This window comes from Suricata suricatta, chromosome 11 (genome assembly GCF_006229205.1).
Source record: "Suricata suricatta isolate VVHF042 chromosome 11, meerkat_22Aug2017_6uvM2_HiC, whole genome shotgun sequence".
Taxonomy (NCBI): domain Eukaryota; kingdom Metazoa; phylum Chordata; class Mammalia; order Carnivora; family Herpestidae; genus Suricata; species Suricata suricatta.
Window position 1 is genome coordinate 71,834,797 of NC_043710.1, and position 26,275 is coordinate 71,861,071.

General features: G+C 42.6%; 1 protein-coding gene and 1 pseudogene across 2 annotated transcripts in view; one reads left to right on the plus strand and one right to left on the minus strand.

Moving 5' to 3' along the window:
* LOC115306631 overlaps positions 1 to 17,124 on the minus strand; it is a 30,331-nt pseudogene extending 13,207 nt beyond the window's left edge.
* The window catches only part of FAT3 (FAT atypical cadherin 3), a 525,182-nt gene that overhangs the window by 263,371 nt on the left and 235,536 nt on the right, over positions 1 to 26,275 (plus strand). The window lies entirely within an intron of this gene.

A 26,275-nucleotide genomic window follows, 5' to 3' on the forward strand; every position in this document is an offset into this window, starting at 1 on the left:
TTGGATGCTCAACTGACCAAACCACCCAGGTGCCCCTGAAATCGTTGTTTAAATAACTCTTAGAATGTAAATTTTATCACATGTTCACTAGGGAGCTTACTATTTCAAAGGAATCAAGCTTGATTCTCTTCATAAGGGGATTTTTATAATGCTAATTACCTATTCATAATTTTATCTGGCTTATTAAGTTTGGCTTCTGTTCTTTGGCTTTTTTTAAAGTAGAGCGAGCCTGAAAGCTTACTAATATCTTGCTTCATTCACATTTGCCCTCTTTTGTGAGCAGCTGTGATGATATGCGATGACTGACTTCAAGAAAAATGCCTTTGCCCTCCTCTCTTGAAACATTAAACTAGGGGAAGCTTTTCTTCCAGCGATTATTCTCACAGGTTGAATGTTCTTTAAATTGCAATTGACAGAGTGCTTAGCGAAGTGCTATATTTAGGAACTATTGTGTACCCCTGTCTGTTATCTGTGTTTCCATTTCTTTTCCACAAGGCAGTGTTTCCATGGAAAAAGTGCATTTGTTGCTTAGGAGATTGTCCACTCTTGTCTTCTTGCTTATCTTTCCCATTTAATCCCAGACAGGTTTGTAATATCATTCACAGTTGCTGTGGAGACTATTATGATGTCATGTTGGGGAGCTACCGTTTAAGGTGGTGACTTAGCAGCCAGACTTTCCAAAACAAGAAGGGTGATTGCATGCACGCATGTGTACACACACACACACACACACTGCACTATGGACGTCTTCCTTGAAATGAGAGTGTCATAGATTTTTGGAAGGGAAAAGTGAATCATATTTTCTTTTCATAATTTAGTTGAACTTCTGTTCTCAGTCAGCTTGGCTTCTCAATCATTCAGGATTAAAATAGTGAAAAGAGAAAGGATGTACAACTTTTCTAACATAAGATAACTACTAAAACTGCAGCACTGTATAGCAGACCCAACTAATTTTTAGCATGCACCCAGATCTTTCCCTAAAAGCTGGTCATTCTTTATTAATCAGTGTAACTGGAAATTAATCAAGATGTAGATGCAGTGAGAGAATTCAATTACTCATAACTGTGCTAGAAATTTCATTCTCCTAAAGGAAAAATGAAAGGAGAAAAGACTAACATTTTATTGAGCTCTTACTATGTGATAAGCAGTTATCATGCCCAAGATTTTCTGCCTCTTCTCTCCTGGCTCCATGACCTCCCCTTCCACTCCTCCCCTGACACCAGCCCATAAAAAAGGTTGTGTCTCCTGTGCTGATCCCTACTTTCCACTCCCAACTAAATCAGATTCCTGCCCATCTCACTCCTTCTGTTGGTTGCCATGTGTCTTGAGACCTTTACCAACCTTTACATCAGCATCTCTGGGGGAGCCTGAGAAAATATGGATTCCCCTTCAGAGGTTTTGATTCAGAAGATTCAGAGTGTGGCTAAGATATCTGATTTCTTTTTTAGCAAGCTCCCTGGGTAATTCTACTGGGCTGTCAAGTATTGGAACACTAATCTTTACTCATTGCCTCTTATTTCCTCTCTTCCTATTCACTCCTCAGTCTGGCTTTCATCCCTCTCATGTCAGTGCAAGTGTTTTCACCAGGGTCACCATGGTCCTTCCCAGCTGCCGAGTACACTGGCATGTGTGCCTGCTGTAAAGCCCTGGACATGGTGGACCACTCCCACCTTGGAACTCTCTCCCCATTTGGTGCTTGTGACACTTGCCCAATCAGCTCTCCTGCCTCCTTGTTGTCAGCTCCTTCTTGGTATCCTTTGTGGATTCAAACTCTTCATCCTATCTGTAAATGTTGGGTCCCTCCCACCCGAGGATATTATGGTCAGCCTTCTAATCTTATTTCCCTACAGATGCTGAGCAATTTCATCTATTCTTATGGCTTAACCACCAGATGCCTTGACCCATGTGTACCGACAGCCCCACCATCTCTTACCTAAGCTTCAGATTCCTAGATAGCTTTGTATCCTGGACACATGTTCCAATGCCCTGTAAGCTCCTTGCATGTAGCTTGTTCAAACCTGAACCCATTGTCTTCCTCACTGAACCTTCCACAGCATGTTTTCTTGTGGGAGAGATCCCACTGGTGGTCAAGCCAGAAACTTGAACTTACCTTGACATGATATAATTTTTCTGACTCCCAACATTAAATATTACCAAATCCTCACAATTTTCCTTCAAATACACCCACCCACCCACGCGCGCACACACACACACACACACACACACGCACGCACGCACGCGCTCGCACACAATGTTTCCTCCAGACGTCAGCCCTTTATTACCTCCTGCGAGAGTCTTCCTCCAGGTTCTCCCAGATATCTAGCAGGAATTTATGTTCTCATACGCTTGTTGAATGGTTAGCTCCATGAAGTTAGAAAATACGGCTTCTTCATGCTCTATTCTCAGCATCTAGCTGAATGCCTGGCAGGTGATCAATAGAGTTAGATAAATGAAAGCATGAGCCCTCCAGCACACAGCCTCTTTGGAAATTCTTACTTACAGATCAAACATATAAAGCAGTGAGCTGGAGGGCTAGAGTGTTTAAACCCCACATTGCCAGCAACCATGTTGGTATTGGTATTAAGTTGAGAATTTTGCAATTTATTTCCCTCCTTCAGGTCCTCAGCACCAAACTAGGCCAGCTGGAAACTTGCCCTCATCCTGAAAGAGCCAGTTATTTTGTCTGAAAATGAAAAAGTTCACTGTAGACTCTTCATCTTTACAGTGACTTACTCAGATTTGTGTATTCTCTCCTGACCGATTCAGATAAGCGGTGAATTACAGGCGTGGTCAGCGTGGCTTGAGTCTTCTCTGTCACAAGGGGTCATTATGGCAGTCTCATCAGTGGGCCTCTGATTTTCCTGTTGGATCTTTCACAAAGTAGCAATACTGCTGTAATAAAATATTATTAAAAAATTAAAACCTGCCATTCCACGTCCCCCAGGTACATCACACACAGGCAGAAAGCAGAGCTCAGGGCAGTGGGCACTTATGCAATCAGCTGATGACATGGGAGGACTGAGAGCTGCCATATTCTTTTTTGATGTTATGGAAGCCACTCAGCTTCCCTCTGACTCTGTGACACTGTCGGTACAACCTGCTGGCTTTTCTCTATTTTTTTTTCTCTCAACATTTTATTTTTTTAAATTTATAATAGTTTATTGTCAAATTGGTTTCCATATAACACCCAGTGCCTCTCCCCACAAGTGCCCCCCTCTTTTCTGGCCCTTCCCTGGTTACCTGCATTATGTATAAAAGTACTTGCAGTTTCTTGGAGGAAATATGTCAGCCTGAATAAGTGGTGATTAAAACAGCCATGGGTGATAGGTGACATTTGAAAGTCTCTGTTTACAGTTACTGTTTTGAGGACTCCATTTGCAATATTTTTCTGTGCTTCAGCCACTCCCTGTGAAAGATCATCAACACGGAACATCTGGGAAGACTTGTAGGCTTGTCTGCTGCATGTGGTAAATATAACATCCTAGCAAGACCTCAACTATCCATGCTAATGAGGACTAGGCATGGTATGGATAATTTAAACCTACAGATAATGTAAAAATCTCAAGTCACTCGGTCTTATCCATCTTTTCCTGCTGTCAGATCGCCAGTCATTTGAATTTTACATTCTATTCCTTCCCAGTCCCCTTTGATGAAAGGCGCTAATGAGAGGCAAAATGGCCAAGAGGCAGGCGGGTTACTGGAGAAGGAGCTGTAGCTGAGGGATGAGCTGAGGCAACCACTGGATAATCAGCTCCTGAAAAGAGGCTTCAAAAAGCATTATTAAATTCGTCTTGACTGTCCTGAAAGTTAGGCCGTCATTCTGTTCTGCAAGGCATTAACCAAGCCCTCCTCAGAGCCAGGTTCTATTCAGGAGTCTGTGGGAGGAGAGAAGTCGAGAAGGTAAACAAGATGTACACAAAACTGTACACCAATTCCTATAACAGAACACAGCCCCTGATTAGTGTCTTAAGGGAAGTTCCATGTGCTACAGGCACAGAGGCAGGATCCTGGCAGAGGAGTATTGACGGATTTCACCTTCTGGCCTGTAAATGTATTCTTCCAAATTTCACTGTGGATGTGTAATCAGAGGTTAATTCCTATTCTGGGCCTAAGGTCAGAAAGCAAGCAGTTCTCTTCTTCCTCAGTCGTTGGAGAAACAGGTCTTAGAGCACATGGTAGCAGGGGCCCAGTAAGTATGTACAATTTTTCTTCACTGCCTCTGAAAAAACATCTCATGTTTTAAGTTTTTTAATGTTTACTCATTTTTGAGAGAGGGAGAGAGAGAGAGAGAGAGAGAGAGAGAGAGAGGGAGAGGGAGAGAATGAGCAAGGGAGGGGCAGACACAGAGTCTGAAGCAGGCTCCAGGCCCTGAGCTGTCAGCACAGAGCCCAATGCGGGGCTTGAACCTACAGACTGCAAGATCATGACCTGAGCTGAAGTTGGACACTTAACCGACTGAGCCACCCAGGTGCCCCAAAACATCTCCTGTTTTAGGGGACATTACCTGCCAGCTGTGCCAGCTGTCTCCACATTTTCCCTAATTTTGCACCTGCTATCTTCACTGATAGTAATTAGCTGAAATCTTTGTTTTACAATTTACTGGGTTTACTTAATTAAAGTGGTTGTATGTTTCTGGTTATTTTCCTTCTTTGTCTGAAACTTTATGACACTTTTGTGGGTTGAGTAAATGTCACCAACTCTATATGTAAGTAACTTCAGAAACAAAAGGAACTTTTCACTTATAATAGAATTACAATCGAGGGGTTTTAGTCTCTTGTGGGTCAGTAGTTTTAATATAAAAGAGATAACTTTCCCAGTTTGGTATAAGAGAGCCTTGATTCCATATGGTCTCAGGCAGCCATATTTTTTCATCTGCTGAGTATTTCTAGATAATAGTCAATTTGATGGTTATTTTTCCAGGCCAAGATAAGCTAAATATGTTTTCAGAGAGTGACTTTAAATGCATTCTTCATTTTCCAGCATCCTAAAAATCAGGATAATGCTCCTGTGAACTCTGCAAATGTCAGTGATTGAGGGGAAGGCCAAGGTAGTCAATAGAACATTGAATAATTCCACAGAGTATCATTCATCCTCTCTGTCCTCAAGTTCGGGAGACTGACATGAAGAAAGGAGAAGAAAAGGTTGAGGCATAAACCTGAAAGGCAGTGCACTCCCCATTTTAAACAAGACATTGGTCAGCAAACCATCTTCTATCAGACTTTTGCTCTTCCTTCTGATGAGCCTTGGAAGGAAAGGAGGAAATAATAGCATTTGATAAGTGTGAACTTGATCTGTCCATCTCCTTTCCAATAGTGTTTTTCCAAAGAACTCTTCAATGGGCAAGATTTTAAAAAAATAGAGTAAAATTGAACATGTCAGGGTTCAGTTGGGTTCATCATCTGCCTGTAGGGGGTCACTTTTTACTCCCAGAAAGAAAGATTGACTTATCTTTGTATAGATGGAGAACTATGCCAGATGCTGTGAATATAGTCATGAAATCAACTGTCCCTTCTCTCAGGGAGCTTGGACTAAAACAGACAGGTGCAAAAGCATATAATGATCATGGTATACCCAATACTTCTTATTCCTTCTGCCAAGGAATTGAGGCCCTCTGTCCCCTGCATGCTGGAATATTGTGTTTTAAGCAGCCATCTTCTTGACCATGGCGGTCCTGCACAGCCCAGAACAGATTTGGAAATGCACATATTCCAACAGTAAAGTTTTAAATGGGTAGCCTTTCAATATAACAGAGCCCTGCATAAGGACGGGTATGATAGACACTGTGTTTGTTTCTAACCTACCACTATTTCTTCTTGCCATTTTGGACCCCTACCTATTTCTTATGCCTGCTGAGAGCTCAAGTCCCCCTTTATGTTTCCTATGTCATCATCCTCATAGTCAGGCAGCAAACTTTACTGTCGAGGAGTCTATCCATTACATCTCATTTAAATTTCCACCAGTGTTATAGCTTAGTCTTGTTTCCTACTGGCTGGCCCCAGTGGCAGTAGACATTTACTGGTCAGAATTCTGTGCATTGGTATCTTTTCCTGTATTGAAGATTATTAATCATCTCCATCTTCTATCACCTATATGATTCGTGTTCCTTTTATTTTTCCTCATAAATTTTATCTTCTAATCCTTGAATTGTGTCCTGCTCATCTACTCCAGGGGGTAGAGGTAGATTGTAGGACTCTACAGGCCTCAGCACCCCAGATTAGATCTTTCCCAGGCCCTCTTTAGTCAGGGACAGTCATGTACACTCTGAGGACCTGGCAGCCCACACAGAACGGGAATGACACGATGATATGAGCAGTGTTGAGGACTGGATGACCGTGCCATGCCAAAATCCTAATCGCCAAAGTGACAGGACTTGGAGATGGGGCCTCTAAGAAGGTAATTAGATTAGATGAGCTCATAAGATAGGGCCCTGATTGGTAGGATTAATGCTTTTCTGCGGGGAGACACCAGAGAGCCCACTCTACTCACATGCACTGAGGAAAGGCCATTTGAAAACACAGCAAGAAGATGGACATTCACAAGCCAAAAAGAGAGTCCTCACCAGAAACCAACCATGCCAGCTCCTTGATTTCAGACTTCCAGGCTCCAGAACTGCGAGAAAATAAACTTCTGTTCTTTAAGCCTGTGGCCTTATTTTGACAGCCTGAGCAGACAAATACAAGCACTCCTCTGTGCCTCAGCGCTCATGGAGTTTTTCCCGAGCGAGCCTACCATGATGCTTAGAGTTCTCCCTGTCATTCTGACCTATTTCTCCAGCAGACTATTTAAGACAAAATTTTCACCAGATCATTTTCTGGTCACTGATATTGAGGTCACTGATATTGAGGAATCTACCATATGCAAGAGTTTGTTGAACCAAGCTTTACTCTGTGCTGTCATTAGCTTTCCACTGGAATTGGTTTAGTCTGGAGTACCTCTGAATGTATTTCAGAGTAAGTCATATCATGAGGGCATTCTACTTTATTATTAAAATATCAAGAATCACTGTCTGATGAGGTCTTCAGCATTATGTTTTAATTATATATAGAGAAAAAAAGAGTCAGGGTGTAATTTAAAAAATGTATTTAAATTGACTTTGAAGCACCTTCCAGCCATTTGTTCAACAGTTAAATTCCCCAGAATGCCTGCTGTTTTCGCTCTAATTTTTGACATTATTATCTTTCTGGAAACAGAGCTGCTATTTAACTCAACTAGTACTGAACAGAAACTGATTATTCTCTTTTGATGTAACTGGAGTGACTTAAATACGTACAGTCTTTTGTGTTAAGGGACGATTAAAGCGGAGGAGAAAAGTGTTCTGTCTTACAGCTCAAAATAAATATTTCAATATGAAGTGGCTCTAACTTTGTTAGGGAAAGTATGTTGGGTCATTGGGTGTTCAGTAACAAAGCCTTAGAGACAGATGTTAAGCGCTTCCTACTGGGCTGTTTGTTCTTCAAAGATGCAAACGTGTACTTTGACTTTGGTCAGGATACATGATGGAGCAGAAGAAGGTGAAGCTAAGTCATACCAAAGACTCTTCTTATACAAATCAGAGGCTTGTCATTACCTTATCTATAATCCATATTCCTGTCAGAGTTCTTCAGAAATCACAAGGTTTTTTTTCCCCTAATTACATCCTAAAGTACTTACTACCTCAGGAGCAACTGTAGCTTGAGAGATTCAGGTAGAATTCAGACAATGATCATCCTATCCTGAGTGTTGGGCAGTGAGTTGTGGCCACTCTCAAGAACATTCTTGGGCATTTACTAGTTTCTGAGGAACAAAGATCCAACAATAAAGATGAAATCAGTGAGTTATTAAAAAAATAATAACGTCAGCAAGATTCACAGAGCCTCTTGGGCTTTCTATTGATCGCCCAGTTTGGAATTCCCTGAAGAGTAGGCTTCAGAACTCTTCCCTTTGTTGAGGTGAAGGGTGCAAACTGGATTGCTCATAAGCCTGTTTCATTCAAAAGAACCACAGTGACAGTCCAGCTGTATCCTTTTCATTCTTTGAATGACTTAATGACATTCCTAAGTAAATTTTGAGCTATCTTGGCTACAAATACCAATATCACCCAAGACTTCGATGCCAGTCCCATCTAGCCTCCCTCCTTCGACATCTGGCTGTCACAGTGAACTCAACATGTGCCAAACCGTTCTCCTTTTCTTCTCGGAGCAATCTCTCCCACCTGGCCATTTTTGTCAGCATTCAGAGGATCTCTCATTCAACTACAGCAAATCTTTACTGAGTACATCTTCAGGTATTATATCAGGAGAGTCAGGACCAAAGTGAATACAGAGATAGGGCACCAAGATATAGGAAAAGAAAAAGACAGGCCTGGATCTAATGAAGCTGACAGCCTGTTGAATAGGTGATGTGAGGCATAGAATGGATAATTTAACAACCAATGTTCCATTGAATATTGGTTTATGACAAAACACCAAACTCCGTACATATCCTTTCTTCTTAAAGCCCTATCCAAATCTATTGTCCCGTCATCTTAGGATAAAGACATTCATTTTATTAACAACAAAATAAAGACCATGTACCCGGCCTCCTATCTTGCTAGAAAGATTGTTACTTTCTCTCACTTTTACAATGAATCATGACAAAGAATAATGATAACTATGTGATATCTCTGTCACTAATGGCACTGAAGTCACCAATGCTTTCCTCACAGCAGGACTTGACAAATAACAACACAATTTTCATTTTCACTGGGTAGCCAAGCAACTTGCAGTCTGGCATCAGCATATGTTGTGTTGTTAAGAGCTGTAAGAGCTATAGGCATTTTGTGAGTGTTCACCTCCATGTGGTTATGAAAATCTCCCAAGAAAACAAGAGCAAGGTAACTGTGAATAATGGGATTTATCTTACCTTGCTGAGCTTCTGAATATTTTTCTGTACTGTGGAAATAATTCAAACTCTATTATATGTCTGGATAATGATACCTCCTTATTGTACATGGAGCTTTTGTTTTTAATATAAATGAACTAGCATGTCAGGGATATGAAGCAACTGGAAATAAATGTGACTGTCAACAAAAGCTGCGTGTTGTAAGAATATTACCTTTTTTACCTTGACATATTGCAAATTCCTCTTTCAGGTGACAGGGACTCTTGAGGGAAGCCCAGGTCCATCATGTTATGTTTGGCACATTTAGGGGCATGGATCACAGTCTGGTGAAAATATGAATCTCATCACATGGATTTTATTGACCTCAATTTGTAATAGATGTTACTAAAATGCTTTTCTAAAAAGTTTGAGAGGTACTCATTTGATTGGGTAATAGGGTGAGTATTTGCATATTAAATTTAAGCTACATTAAATACTATGGACAACAAATGGGCATGTATATGCAAGTGTATTCATAACCCTGGACTGCTGTGTGTTTTCATGATCTATTGAACATGTTCTTGACCTCAATGCAATGAAGTAGTCAGAGTCCTAACCTAGAACTTTTTTTCTTGTGTGTTCTTTATTCTTGTTTCCATGTCAGCTTCCCTGTGCTAAGATCTTAAGTGTGTCCCATTGTGACTGTCCTTGATAACATTCTCCCTTTGCCTCTAATTGAATGGAGCAAGTTATGCTGTGTCAAAAGTTTGGATTTCATGAAGTTCATATTTTATAAAACTTAGATGGTTTTGTTCATCTAAGTGAACAAACCACAGTGCAGAACATTGCTTTCCCTACTTATAAAAGTTCTGAAGTCTGGTTTCTTCCACCTCTTTCTATACATTTGGACCCACCTTGACTTTGACTTTGAATTGGAAACTTACTTAGCATGCATCACAGCAGAAGTCAGTGTAAGCAACAGTTTTCAGAAGTTATGAAGACAGTCTGATGTGAATTTTGGTTTTCTGGATGATACACATGAAGGAGTAAGTGAAACTTGACCAATTGTGTACAGCTCATCTGGTTTCTAATATTCATTAATCCTTCATCTAAATGTTCATCCTGATACAATAAAACAACTCAATGATCATTGGTCTGGTGGTGACCAGTTTATTTCAGACTGTAAGGGCAGTTGTTCCTTGATACATTATTAACCTCTTAAAGCCCCTAAGCCATGTCTAAAATCAGTGAATTTTATTCTCCTTGTATCCACATTTCTTCAGATTATCCCATTATAATTATTATAACATGATAAGTATATTCAAGGTAATAGCCTGAGGCACAGACACAGATGAGTGAAGCCAGGCTGCCTTCCAGATCAAATCCCCTCTTGTCCTGGAATCAGCTCTCTAGCCTTTTCCTAATATGTGAATCAGCATATGGATGTGAGGGGGAGAAATAGTAACAGCAATGCCATCACGGTATCTTGAGAGCTTCAGATTTAGTATCTACTACTCTAGAGCAAGAGTTTCTGACACTGTCTTTTACATTTCCCCCATTCTCCTTGTGTTGGGGAGCAAATGCACCTAATTTCTCTGATCTAATAAATTATACTCTAAGGATCATGAATACCCACAGTGCTAGATGCCTCTTCTTCAGGTCAAATAGCATGATCGCATCCTGTAGTTCTTAGCAGATAGCTCTGCAGTGTGGTTGTGAAAAAACAGTATCACACCTCAGTGTTTGGAAAACTGGACAGCAACATGCAAAAGAAAGAAACTGGACCACTTTCTTACACCTTCCACAAAGATAAATTCAAAGTGGATTGAAGATCTAAATGTGAGACCTGAAATCATAAGAAGCCCAGAAGAGAATACAGGCAGTAATAACGTCTTCAACACTGGCCATCACAACTTTTTTCTAGATCTGTCTTTTGAGGCAAGGGAAATAAAAGCAAAAATAAATTAATAGGACTACATCAAAATAAAAAGCTTCTTCACAGCAAAGGAAACAGTCAACAAAACTAAAGGCAACCTACAGAATGGGAGAGGATATTTGCAAATGACATATCTGATAAAAAGTCAGTATCCAAACTACATAAACAGGTTATACAACCCAACACCCCCTAAAAAATACTCCAATTAAAAATGGGCAGAAGACATGAACAGATATTCTCCAGAGAAGATGTACAGATGGCCAACAGACACCTGAAAAGTTGCTCAACATCACTATCAGGGAAATGCAAATCCAAACTACAATGAAATATCTCCTCACACCTGTCAGAATGGCTTAAAAACACAAGAAACAGCAAATGTTGGCAAGGATGTGGAGAAAAGGAAGCCTAGTACACTGTTGGTGGGAATGCAAACTTTGCAACCACTGTGGAAACAGTATGGAGGTTCCTCAAAAAGTTAAAATAGATCTACCCTATGATCCAACAATCATACGACTATTTACCCAAAGAATACAAAAATACTAATTTAAAGAATATATGCACTCCTATGTTTATAGCAACATTATTTACAGTAAAGATATGGAGGTAACCCAAGTGTCCATAAAAAAGAATGAAATCTTGCCATGGACAACAACACAGATGGAGTTAGAAAGTATAATGCAAAGCAAAATAAGACAAATACCATATAGTTTCGTCATATGTGGAATTTAAGAAACAAAACAAACAGCAAAGGGGCAAGAAGAGAGAGGGAGGCAAACCAGGAAATAGACTCTTATCTATAGAGAGAAACAAACTGATGGTTTACCAGAGAGAAAGTAGGTGTGGGAAATGGGTGAAGTAGGTTATGGGGATTAAGAAGTGCACTTATGAGCATTGGGTAATTTATAGAATTGCGGAATCACCATATTGTATACCTGAAACTAATATAACACTGTGTATTAACTAACTGGAATTGAAAGAAAATACTTTTTTTTTTTTTTTAATCAGTATCACTCCCAGGGCACAGGGGTGGCTCAGTCAGTTAAGCATCTGACTCTTGATTTCTGCTTAGGTCAAGATCTCACAGGTTCATGGGTTTGGAGCCCCTTGCAGAACCTGCTTCCTCTCTCTGCCCCTTCCCTGATTGTATGTTCAATCTCTCTCTCTCCCTGTCTCTCTCTCACTCTCTCTCTCTTAAAATAAATAAAATTTTTTAAAAAGTTAGCGTCACTTTTTTCTTTCTCTTTCACCCTCCCCTCCCTCTCCCTCTGCTCCTTCTCCCCTACCCCTCCCTCATGCTCCTCCTTCTCCTCCCTCTCTCTCTCCTTCTCTAACACACCTGGCCTCCCCACTCTGCAGGGAGCCATTTGATACCAGATCATGGTGTCTGACGACATACTTGAGTAAAGAAATACCTCTGCAACAGAAATGTCTAAGATTGTTTGAATCTCCTCAACCAGAAAGGAGCAGGAGTTTGAGGGCCTCAGAGGTAGAAGGTTGGGGGACATTTCTGCTTCTGAATATATTTACTCTTCCGTTCTTTACCAGCCAGTTGTGGTGTAGACAGGTTCACTCTGCTATTGTTGAGAATTAGCCCCTTGTCTTATGAGCTACATGGGTTTTACTCACACTTACCCACTTTACAAGTTTTTCTAGAGTGGAAGTTTAATCATCTTTAGGAAAGGGCTTGGCTACACTCAGACTCATGAATTTGGCACTGGAGGCTTTCATGTTTAAGACCAGGACACATTCCTACCATGCCTACACATCCCTCCTTGGAATGCCCGTGCCCCCTGTCCGAACCCTACTCACTTTGTTAAAACCTACCAGTTCCCAGAAGTCTTCCTTCTAGTATTGTGATCTTTTTTTTTGTCCTTTTCTATCTTCACATAAATTCGGGCAAGGAGTTTGGAGAGGCCTCATCAGGAGTCTTGTCACCGATTATGAGTACACAGGAGAATTCCACAACAGAAATCAGGTTCTGCCTGCCCCCGGGGGTGCTACGTGCTTATTAGGGTCAGGAGCTTGGGATCCTAACGGCTGAGGGGCAGAGGCCAATCACTTCTGTTGATTATAACAAATGCCAGCCTGGGTGAGTCTCTTCATCTCACCGAACATGACATTTGCTTCTGTATCTGAAAAACAGACACAATGATACATTCCTTGGGGGAATTCTATATGGACTTGTTAAACAAGATAGATCATGTAAATAGTCTCTCCTGGTCACAGGATCATAGTAAATGATCAGTAATTATTAATTACACATTATAGCTGTTTATTTTATTGTTACTAATAGAACAGGTTAGAATTATATAAGAAGGTTTACTCTAAATTCATATGAATATAAAATAAGGACATGGAATTGCAAAGTAGACTATAGGAACCATTACTCTGTGTCCCATGCCATGAATCTTTTTGTATATTTAAAAAAATCTTTTAACATGTATTCATTTTTGAGAGACAGAGAGTGACAGAGTGTACATGCGGGAGGAACAAAGAGAGGGAAACACAGAACACAAAGCAGGCTTTGAGTTGTCAGCACAGAGCCTGGCAGGGGGTTCGGACCCACAAACTGTCAGATCATGACCTGAGCTGACGTTAGATGCTTAACTGACTGAGCCACCCAGGTGCACCTATTTTTTTGTATGTTGGACATACTTCACCTTTACATTAGAATGTATATTTTACGGGCACCTATGTGGCTCAGTTGGTTAAGTGGCCGACTTCAGCTCAGGTCATGATTTCATAGTTCGTGGGTTCGAGCCCCGTGTCGGGCTCTCTGCTGACAGCTCAGAGCCTAGAGCCTGCTTCTGATTCTGTGTCTCCCTCTCTTTCTCACCCTCCCCCGCTCATGCTCTGTGTGTGTCTCTCTCTCAAATATAAAGAAAAACATTTAAAAAAGGAACATATAGTTTATTAATATAGCTAGCTCAAATTCTTTTAGGTACCTAAGCTAGTTTAGTATTTAATGATTCTTTCTGAATAAAAGATAGCCCTGTATTATTTTCATTCTACTCAATTCCCATGTTAGGGGGCCAGTATAATTATTTCTTTCCCCCATGTAAGCCACAGTTGTTGAATGCAGTTGGTGAATGGGTCGCAACTTCTTATTTTTCAGCCCCACAGGGAAGCCAAGAGGATGAAGGAATTTATGTCCCATATGATAAACCAACACTTTCACCATGTAATCCACACATCATACCAGACAGATGGACAGATAGAGACACAAATACAGATTAAAAAGGAACATGTTATTAACATACTTGGGACGTCTGGGTGGCTCACTTGTTGAGTTTCCTATGTAGGCTCAGGTGATGATCTCACAGTTTGCGAGTTTGAGCCCCACATCAGGCTCTGTGCTAACAGCTCAGAGCCTACGGCCTGCTTCAGATCCTGTGTCTCCTTCTCTCTGCCCCTCCCCCACTCGTGCTCTGCCTTTCTCTCACTCAAAAATAAATAAACATTTAAAAAACACACAAAAACCTATACTGCATTAGTCTCTTGGACTGCTCTCCCAAATGATTGCACATCTGATGGCTTAAAATACCAGAAATGTATTCTCTCACAGAGGTCAGAGGGCAGAGGTCTAAAATCAGGGGATGGCAGGACTCTGTGCTCTCTGAAGGCTCTAGGAGAGAATTCTTCCTTGCTTCTTTCAGCTTCTGATGGTTCCCAGAGTTCCTTGGCTTGTGGCTGCACAACTCCAATTTATGCCTCCATTTTCAGACGGCCTTCCTTGGTGTTTCACATCCCCCTCTGCCTTTTTCTTCTAAGGGCCCTAAGGGATTTCGGGTTCAAATAATCCAGGATGATCCCATCTCACGATCCTTAATTATATTTACAGAAATTCTTTCCCCAGATAAGGTCCTGGACAGGTCCTACCTTTTGGGGAGCCAGCCTGCAACCTGCTGTACACAAGTTCTAACCATTCTGCGTACCTGCCGTAACCACTCTGATACTCTATCATTTATGTTAAGTTTGGAAGTGAAGGTAATAAAGGTTATTACTATTAGTCTTAAGCACAAACGAAACGACAGCTATCCATGTGGCTGAAAAATTGTGTCAACATACTGATTACTACTAAGATGCTTAGATCGAAAACACATGGGGTTGAAGAAGATCACAAAGGACATCCTGGGAGTCCTTGGAAGAAGGCTGGATTCTTATGAAACACACTGGTCCCACTGGGATCACACGTCTGTCCTCCCAAAGGGGAAAGGCTAGAGAAAGCCAGGAGATGCATCTATCTTCACCAGGGGCCTGGGAATCTTCCTCTATGACTTGTCCCTGTGAAATCTCAGGAACTGAGCTGAGACAGCCCTAGATGCAGGTGGAGGAAAGGTCTCCTGCCAGATCTGCCCTGGCTGTAAACCTCATCCCCTTTCCCATATTCACCATACACCCACCTCGCCTTTGGGTCCCTGAGTACCATGACTCAAAGATGTCCTCATACAGGGGCAGGACACAGAGCTGATACAATCTTGATAGTTGGACCTCCATGCCAAACTGAACTGTCCTATCAATTACTGGGGGGCCCCCACACAACCTCGTGACTGGCAGGAAGCCCACTCTGCTAGGCGATGTCAGAAGGTTATTTGGATTTCATCCTAAACAAGGAGTTGAGACTATATTTAAGTCAGCAAGGAATGCTTATCCTATTGCAGACCTAGTTGCTGTTGTTTTTCCCCTTTTCATTTGCAACTTTAAACAAGGGCCACAGTGACACCGTGCTGCCTGTTTGAGGGTGGGTTGAACATGTCCCTATAACACTGTGACGTGGCTTGTCCCACCTCACTCCTTGGGAGGCAGCAGACTTTTTCATGCCTGACACTTCCTCCTGGATCCCTTCCGGACAATGAGCCAGAATAAGGCTTTCCCTGGATGCTTGGAGTTCTGGGGCTCTTCCCAAAGTGGAGACTCTTTTTTGTTTTTTTTAATGTTTATTTTTGAGAGAGAGAGAGAGACAGAGTGCGAGCAAGGGAGGGGCAGAGAGAGAGGAGACACAGAATCTGGAGCAGGCTCCAGGCTCTGAACTATCAGCACAGAGCCCGATGCGGGGCTCGAACTGACAAACCTCAAGATCATGACCTGAGCCAAAGTTGGAAGCTCAACTGACTGAGCCACCCAGGCGCCCCCCCACGGTGGAGACTCAGAAGAACACTCTACTTCCCCTTTACAGAGCAGAACAAACCCCACATGGAGAGAGGAACAAAACTAACCCTCACCCTGGGCCAGGCTTTGCGCCTGTGCATTATCCATCCCATCCTCCCAGTGGCTCTGTGAGGTGCTGTGAATCAGTAAATGAAGTAGAGTACCCGATGTGAGCATCAGGGTGCTTCTAATTTACTATCAAGTGTCACATACCCTCAGGTATAATTACCTGGGAGGAAGCCAGGTCCCAAAGCGGTTAAGTTACCTGATGAAGCGTTTCTGGGCCAGGCTGAGACTTGAACCTGTACTTCCCACTGAAACTCTTTACTCTTTCTCCTGTATCAGGTTGCAGGTTAATTAGTGCAGATATTTTGCTCCTGCTCTGATCCAAATTCCTGAGCTCTGGACCTGCAATGCCAGAAGCAAGAGGGCCATTAGAGATGTCAAACAGCCTCAGCCAGCCCAAACGCCCTGCACTGAGCTGCCTTGGCAGCTCTGTTGAGAGGCTTCAGCACAAGCCCTCATTAGACGGTGCAGAGTCTGGAAAGGCTGAGTTTGTAGTGTGAAGATCTGGGTGTGAGTCCTGCTTAGGCTTCTTACTTGCTGTATGGCTTTGGGCAAGTGCCTCTGATCAGTCTTGTGCATCTGTAACATTAAATGAATAAAACACCCATCCCATGCTTCCAACAGGAGGGATGATGGTGGCAAGATACAATCTAAGAATTGCTGTCCATGGGGCACCTGGTGGCTTACTTGGTTAAACAGCCGACTCTTTTTATTAATATTTTCTTTATTTATTTTTGAGAGAGAGAGAGCACACGTGCATTAGCAGGCGAGAGGCACAGAGAAAGGGAGATACAGAATCCCAAGCAGGCTCCGAACTGTCAGCAAAGAGCCCAGCACAGAGCTCTAACCCACAAACCACAAGATCATGAGCTGAGCTGAAGTCAGACACTTAGCTGATTGATACAACCATGTATGATCTCATGGATCGTGAGTTCAAGCCCCTCGTAGGGCTGTCTCTCTCTCTCTCTCTCTCTCTCTCTCTCTCTCTCTCTCTCTCTCTCTCTGCCTTTCCTGCACTTTCCCTCCCTCCTCTTTCAAAATAAATAATTAAAAAAAAATTACTGTCCAAATGTTCAAGTGCTCTTAGAAGGAGTTGCATGAACTCATAGTCTCTTGCATTACCAACCCCCAACCATGGTCACAACTGGGAACGGGCCAGGCTGGCGCAGAAGCCCAAGACGCAAAGACTACACCGCAGCTGCGCCCACACCCTCCAGGCCGTCAGCACCGCTCTGTGCACCCTGACTCTGGCCCGGTATTGGGCTGCATCTCTAACGCCTTCTAACCCTGACGACAGCGTTTGTAAGGCCAGTGTTTTATTGACACCTGAGCTTGCATAAATCGCCTTGTATGTCGCATAGCACTGAATCGATGCGTCGGAAATATGTGTTGAATGGATGGGCGGATGAACGCCTGCCTCCGAGATTCTTTTCAGTGAGCTGTGAGGTTACAGCTGTCCTATCAGGGAGGCTAAAGTGCTGACTTTGCAGCCATCCTTGTCAGTGCCTGGGCGCCTGAGCTGCTGCCTGCCAGGTCAGCCCAGGGCGGTCTCCAGGGTGGAGGGCAGAAGTGACAGTCTCAGAGCCATCCTTCTGTCAGGCAAGCCAGGGGGGGCCGCCTCTGTAGCCTGCGTTGACATTTAGCCTCCCTCTGTAATAAAGTGCCTCTCTGGTGCCGAGCACCCACCTCAGTTGCAGTCCATCATCTGGATTTTTCCCTCTGTCAACTATTTTTGGATTTTGCCCTCTGGACCAGTAATCACGATGCTATGGTTTGAGATGTCAGCCAGACATTCTGAATATTCTTGACCCTCCTCCCTGGGAGCTGTTGCAGAAGAGGCGATTCCAGATACCTGTCACCGCCCGTGTTTTGTCCTGCCAAGGAAGATGCACGTACCCCCTGATAACCTCTAATCCTTGGCCATGTGCTTGAAATAAAATGATTTCTTCCTAACACCCCTTCTCACAGACCTCTCGCCAAAGATGGATTTTGATGAATTCTCTATTATGAGTTCACTGGCACACGATTACATCTCCTTCGCCTTGCAGTACAGAGATGTTGTTACCATGTGACTTGACTGTCCCGAGGCCAAAAATCCAATAAAGATGACATGCCAGCCTTGTTATGTGCACTGCTCCTTTTCCATAGCTCTTCGCCAGCCTAGGTATTGCACTTTGGGGTCAGAGTCAGAAGTTAATTGAACTGGCTGCCACATTGCATCTCACAGAGAATCCTTTCTCCAACATGCGTGACTGCTTATGCCTCCATGTAGACGTGTTTTTCTTTTGCTGTGCAAAGCATAAGTGGAAATATAAAGTCTCAGGGAACAGGGACTTTATTCTTGATTGGAGTGAAAATGTGACAGAAACAGGACTCTCTCGTGGAGAGAGCACGTCAGTGGATGTCAGCACTTTCCTCTAACAGAGTGATCCATTTTTAAAAAATGGTTTTTGTAATCCTCCTTCACTTTATTTACTTCAGTCCGTGTGAAGAAGTTTTCGGAGTAGATGGCAAAGAACAATTCTTAAAATGTGTGAATAGCAAATGTAAGAAAAAAACATAATTGCAGTTTAGACTTCAGATTTATTTGAAAAGGGGATAATGATAGTAATTACCCAGTTTGAGTTTTGTAGAAGGCTAATTAGATCCCCAAAGCATTTGTATGCACAAGGAAAACCATAAATACAAAAGACCATCTGGTCCTTATCAGCTTACAACACTAACACTGTCTGTAATTATTTTTTCTATATTGTTTTGATGTTGACATTTTATGGAGCAATACATTTTACCCTGATTAGGGGGTAACCTACATTTCTGAAAACCTAGGGGTTTGCCCCCTTTTTCTTAATAAAAGTTTTAAGACTCCACAAGTGAAAGACCGTTTTTGAGAAACAGGTAAACATCCTTTCATCACACCCATTGTTCCAGAAGCGTGTTGTTTATAACTTTCTCTGTCTTATCTGACTTGTCTTGTTAGAAACTAAGTCTTCCAAATACTTGGATTCAGTTAAGTTCTTTTGCTGTTGTTTTGTTTTAGGTGAAATTGAGAATGACACATTTAGCTGTGTTGTATGAGCACAGAAATGCAACATTCATTAGTCACTTTCTATAGTTAGCAGTGTTCCTGACAATTTGAGTATTACAGAAGTAACGTTATTTGTTTTCTTGTTCATTGTCTGTCTCTCCCACTAGAATGGTAGCTTTTAAAGGGCAGAGATTTTTGTCTTATTTATCTTACTGTATCTCCAGCTCCTACATGGTGGGTACTACATGGTTATTTATTGAAGTACATGAGTAAATGAAGTAGAATATATGATTTCAGCCCCAGGATGCTATGATGTGCTATCAGGGGTTACATAATAAGCCACCTCCAAAAATCAGTGGCTTAAAGCAACGAACATTTCCTTAGCTCTCAGGGTTTTGTTGGCTAGGAATTTGGGCAGGATGCACCTGGGAATGAGTGCGGATGAGGCTCACTTCGTGGTGTTCAGTTGGTAGATAAACTGGTCTAAAGGGTCTAAGAAAGCTTCATCACATGGCTCGTCCTTGACAGAGATGAGTAGAAGGCTGGGATCTACCTGGGACTGTGGATCAGAGCACCAACCTGACCTTTCCATGTGGCTGAGGCTTCCCATAGCTCGGCAACCCTGAGTTCCAAGGGGGCAAGACAGAAGTTGCCAATTGTCTGAGAGGATAGGCCTGGAAAAGGCGTAACATCATTTCCACCATAATTTATTATTTAAGCAAGTCACGAAGGCCAGCCTGGATTCAATGAGAGGGAAATTTAACCCTCCTCTTGATGGGGGGAGTAGCAAAATAATCATAGCCACCTTTAACGTCCCATACCGTCTAACTGACAAGAAAGGCATGCTCACTGAGCAACCTTAAAGCAATATTTAGACAAGAACGGGACATCCTATATATGTAGACTATCCCGTGGAGGCAGAATAAGAAAATCTGCATGAGGAAGGGAGGCTTTGTGGAATCCACGCAGAGGTTTGGAACTGAGCCTCAAAGAATTGATGAGATTTCAAAACCTAAAGATAGTAGAGGGGAGAGTATTCTCAAAAAAGCATGTTTTGCTTAAATATGGCTGTAGAACCAGGATGGCCAACACACTTTTGTGGTTCTGGGAGCCATCGGTTTGCAGTGAAGTAGAGATAAAAGGACATGACCATCACCCACCTGCACTATTGGAAGCAACATATACAATTTCCAATTGCAGTTTCTGTAAAATGCTGGTTACATTTCTCCCTATAAAATCCCTTGTTGAGAGTTCTCTTTCAGAATCATGCTCAGAATAAGCTTTGTTAGATCTGTTCTCCCTTCTTCTTTCTGATATGAACTAGGAGAGTTCCTGTTTTCTTTTTCCTATTGGTTTCTGGGAAGCTTAGACCCCAAACTGAAACTCAGGTACTTATGTCGAACCATCCATTGGCATTTTTGCAGTATCTCCTTGACTTTGATCCTAATGTTTTAATTCTCCTCCTGTTTTGCTAGTTCATTATTGTCTGAAGTTTTGGCTTTAATCTGCCTCAAAAACTGTCTGCAAAATAAATGCAGCAAACATTTACCGAGCGCTTATGCTAATCCTTAGAGTTAGAAAAAATGATATATAAATAACTATGAATAAATGACATAGATCCTTACTTAAAAAGAATTGCATAGTTTAACTGGGGATCCATGTAGAGGAGTATGCAAATTTGAGGAATGGACTTCAAATGAAGTCATTTCATTTTTCTTTTTTTTTCTTCAGATTTTTATTTAAATTCTCGTTAGTTAACATATAGTATTGTATTGGTTTCAGGGGTAGAATTTAGTGATTCATCACTTACATAGGACACTTAGTGCTCATTATAAGTGCCCTCCTTCGTGCCCATTACCCCTTTAGCCCATCCCCTGCCCCCCCTCTCTAGCAACCTGTTCTCTGCTGCTGAGTCCAAATGAAGTCATTTCTTAAAATAAGATGAACAAGGTGAGTTGTGCTCAACTGACTGAGTTCTTGCATGCTAGAGTAAAGATCCTTTTCCTAATTGGAAAATTGAAAAGGTCCTGACATCAATATGACAATGTATTTCAAGCTCCTACAATGTGTACTTTCCCTAGGAGTTGAATTTTTCATGGATATTCTCTTTCAAATTGTTTCCTCATTCAGAGAGTAGGTCAGAATTCTTATGACATCAGCTTTGAAGGCCCAACATGAGCAGCAACTTCTCCTTGGGGGTCAGGGAGGTATCAGGACGAGTAAAATGCTTTTTGTATTTCCAGAAAGCTTACCACATAGTTGGAGAGACAATTCTTTAGTTTATCAGCAACCAGCAGTCCATCAAACTGTATTTCCCCTATCATATTTCTGGATCTTAATTCCCCTGGCTTTCTAAACAAAGAACACAGGAAATAGTATACATTTATCTTATGTTTGATGGGGGAAATAGACTGCTGCAGCATGAGCAGGGCTTCTCAATATTATATGTACAGAACGGGAAATTGCTAAATGAAATGATAATATGCTTATTTCCCATGGTATACATTCACCCTGTGAAAAAGTATGCCCAGTGTTATTTCACTGGTACACCTGGTTTTCAGTATGTTACTTACACCTACCAGGGATAGAAAGGCCTGAACAGAGATTTTAGTAGAAATTTATCCGGCCATGTCCCAGGAAGAGAAAAGTCATCAAAAAACCAGGGGGGATATTAGAGGTAGAGAAGACATTTCTGTCTTCATTCTGATGGTTTGGTTAGCCATACTATGTCCTGGTGAGTGGAGGTAAGGAAATTGGAAAGTTCCTTCTGGGTTGTAGAGTAAATAGCAGATGAATCAAGTAGCCATATATTAGTTTGGAGGCATGTGACTTTCTGCAAGCAAGGTACATGAGGATGGTTACTTGACAGGTAAGTAGTCATTGACAACACTGAAAACCAGACAAAGCACTTTAAAAGCATTGCACATGGGTGATATCTTTTTTGTTTAATTTTTTAATGTTTATTTATTTTTGAGAGAGAAAGAGAGAGAGAGCACGCGAGCATGCGCAGGGAAGAGGCAGAGAGGGAGGGAGACAACGAATCTGAAGCAAGTGCCAGGCTCTGAGCTGTCAGATGTGGGGCTCGAACTCACAAGCTGTGAGATCATGACCTGAGCCAAAGTCAGATACCTAACTGACTGAGCCACCCAGGCACCCCATGGGTGACATCTTTGACCACTCAGAACTATGGCCTGTAGCTGACGCTGTGATGTGCTGTGCAGCCCCGTCAGGGTTGAGACCCCATTCCTTCTGCCTCCGGGAGTGCTGGCAGGTGATGTCTCCCAGTTGATTCCAGCCCTAGGAATAGCCTTAGCTGAAGAGAGCCACCTCATCCCCTCCAGGGACTGTCCACATCCAGGGGTATACAAAGGCCTTCCCTCGCCTCAAGGACAAACAACGCCGCAGGGTCATCCTAGCTCCAGAGAACTCTCTGGATCAGCAGAGGCTTCTGTTGCATTTCTGTTCTTCCACCTGCCTAATCCTGCTCCCGTCACAGCCCCACCACTTTTGATCCCACCATGCCCTCCAGTGAACTTCCTACACATGGATCTTTATCGTGGTCTGCTTCCTGGGAGAGCTGAGCCCAAACATAGGCTGTCTTCCAAATTGTGTCCCATGACCAGGATCCAGCAGTGAAAAAGCCTATGCTTTTTGCCAGGGAATCACAGCAAGCGTGCAGATACACATTTCAACAAGGCCCGCGGCGACTCCACTGTCTGAAGCTCTCAAGAAACAACAGAGATCAGGCAGGAATACTGCAAGCATCTCTGGATAACATCCTTTGGAAATGAAAGATGGCTCTCCTTTCCTTCTGTTCCCATCCCTTTTCTCCACAGTCCTGTGCTGAGTCTCTCCACCTCTATTTGTCTTTATAATTCAGCTTCATGTACCTGGCCAGTGAGGCATAAGTGGTGATATTTGTCTTTCATATCTAGTGTGTGAAAAAGTGTCTGGACACATGATGAAACAGGTCTCACTCTGGATTGTGATGAGGACCGACGTTTCTCACGAATTATAAAAAATATAGGATTGCTGGATCTATTGATTTCCATTAACTTGTGCAGAGTAATGAATTTCAAAATGGAAATCCACAGCTATAGATACCTTAGGATAGTGTTCTGTAGCAAGCAGGACTCTAGAGAGTACCATAAAAATCAGCTTTTGATGCTTGTCGGAGGGTTTATGACTTAAAAAATTGCTTGTGCTCTCTCTGCAAGTGCTCCCCACTGGTACTTTGCAATACCGGGCTGATTGAGGCAGAGGCTACTACTGAGATTAATGCAGAGCTCTAGAACTCTCCTAAGATTGGCTACTTTCTTCCTTTACTCCTCTTTTAACTGTTGTTGAGGAATGATCTCCTTGACATATTGCCAGGAAGTTCCTGTTCCGGATATCCATCTCCCGTGTTTTGGAAAGATGCTTTCCAAAGGTCCAAGGCAGGCATTGGCATCTTGGCTGAGTGTTTTGTTTGATCCTCATCTCAGAGGGCTACACAGCTTGCCTGTAATGCAAGGAATATCCAAAAAAAGGAAAATGGGCCTTGAAATGTCCCAATGATGCTGGGTTGGTGTGTCTTAGATATGTTTTGATATCAGAGATCTAGATATTAGATGGCTAGAGATCAAAGTATGATCACAGCTTCTTTCTTCATTATCGTAGCTCATCTAGTCAGCAAGTATTTGTTGAACACTCACTTTGTATCGTTATATATATGTGCCTCCTTTCCTTTTCTCTCCCTTTTCTTTCTCCATTTTTGCTTCATTTCCGCAGCAAATAAATGAAGAGGAAGTCATACCCCTCCAAGGAGACTTCTAGGTTCTTATCTTTGTGTATGGAGAAGGGCAGATTTATTAGTACACCAAGGAGAGATCAGACATTAGAGAGCTAGTGGCAGGTCCACAAGGAACTGATAAAAGTCATTTTCTGTCATTGCAGTTCAGTATATACTTTTCTAATGACCAGAAATCTGGAGTCTGCCCTTCCACTCCAGTATCAGAAGGCTGCTAAGAAACAGAGAAGAAGCTCTGGATGATCTTAGGAGATATTTTTTTCCAGCATCTGGTGAAAACTAATGACCCATTCCTTCTGCTTTACAAGAACATAACTTTCTCTTGGCTTTGGTCTTCCAGATACTGTGTGTGCCGTGTAATGACAAATGTTCACACTCAGTGTTCTTTATCCTAGGCTCCCCACACCCCTCCATCCTTCTGTTTGTACTCATTGCACATTGCCCTTCTCATCTCAAAGAATAGCTGTTGCTAAGTCCATGTACTATCATTTATTGATTATGTATGGAATAGTGGTCATTAGCACCAACACTGTAGAATCAGACTGCTCTAGGTAGTGGACATGCTGGTGAGAACTGGTGTGTTCTTGCGCGCTCTCTCTCTCTCTCTCTCTCTCTCTCTCTCTCTCTCTCTCTCTCTCTCTCTTGTTCTCTCTCTCTCACACAGCTCTTTGTATGTTTGCCAATTTCCATGGTGTCATTACTGCCACCGTGGCCACATTCATGCTACCCAAATAAAATCACTGAACACGGATTAGGAGAAATGAGGGCAGTTGATTCTCATGAGCTGGTAGCAGACATCATTGACCCTAGGACTGATCCCAGGATCCACCCCTTGCCAACCCTGGGGAACATTACTTATCCTCTCTCTCTCAGCTTCCTCACACGTGACATGGGGTTGATACAGAAATAATTGCCTTAAAGGGTTATTGGGAGCATTCGATGATAATTCATATACAGAATTTAACTTAGTGAAGGGAACATCCTAACCATTCAGTGAGGGATAATTAGTCAGCCAGGCACACTGGGCACCTTTATTCTCATCAGTAATCCAGCTCTTTCCCTGGAATAGACATTCCTTCTGGTAAACTTCCAGTATAAACCAACCCAGTTGGTGCTGTTGGTTCCAGTTGAGGAAAGGGACTGACCTCCGTTAACTCAGGGGAGATGCTTAGCTATCAGCCCTGCTCATGGCCTGCAGCTCCCTCATCCCATTTAGGTATTAACCAAGAATTGGTTATTGAATGACTGCTGTTCATAGAAGAGTATGCTGTACTAGATAATGTGAGGGGAAATACCTGAGCAGGTGCAGACCTCGCTCAAGCACTCTACAGCCTAGAGGGGGGGCAGACGTGTACAAGTAGCACAGAATTGGGAAGCTGGCTGTGCTGAGCTAAGTCAGGGCACCACTGTTTGTTCTACAGGGTGATTCCTCCCAAGAGGACACCACTGGGTTTGGTCAACACGCCCCTCTTCAGAGACAGGCAAAGCGTAGAACACACTTTGCTAGTGTGTGAGCCCTGCCTCAGTGTGGAATGTAAAAGGCCTATTGCTCTCCTAAGCCCTTCTAGAGCTGTTACTTTAGACTAGGGACTCTGCTGTGTCTTATAATGTGAGTGGAAACTGTTGTTTTTGTTTCAAAATCAAACTTCATGCCCCCAACTCCACCGAGTTCCAGCCCAGCCGGTTAGGAGTCTAGAGGTACACACTAAATCTTTTAAAATGATGCTGATGCTGAAAGCAGATGTTTCTGCAGCAAGAGTCGTGGCTCCCTGCCCACTAATGGGTATCCAAGGTTCTCCTCTGTTCCGTTCATCTCGTCTCTGTTATGTGGGGAAAGAATAGCTAGAAGGCCAGCATTTGTCTCCCGTGGGCCATGCCAAAGCTGTCCTTGCCAACGTTTTCCTGTCCAAACTCTTGAATTTCTTTTTTTTAAAGTTTACTTATTTTGAGAGAGAGAGAGAGAGAGAAAGAGATTGAGAACATGGGAGCTTCAGAGAGAGAAGGAGCAAGAGAGAATCCCAAGCAGGTTCTACGCTGTCAGCGTAGAGCCCAACGCGGCGCTCAATCCCACAGCCTTGAGATCATGACCTGAGCTGAAACCAAGAGTCAGATGCTGACTTAGCCACCCAGGTGCCCTTATACTCTTGCATGCTAAGAGAATAAATGTTGTTACCTGACATTCAGTGAATGCTTTGGTTTAAAGAAATGGATGTTGGGGTGCCTGGGTGACTCAGTCACTTGGGCTTCCGACTTTGGCCCAGGTTGTGATCTCACATTTGTGGGTTCGAGCCCTGCGTGGGGCTCTGTGCTGACAGCTCAGAGCCTGGAGCCTGCTTCCGATTTTGTGTCTCCCTCTCTCTGCCCCTCCCCACTCATGCTCTGTCTCTCTCTGTCTAAAATTAATTAATTAATTAATTAAATATTTTTAAAAAAAGAAAAGAAGAAATGGATGTTGATTTGATAATTTGCATAG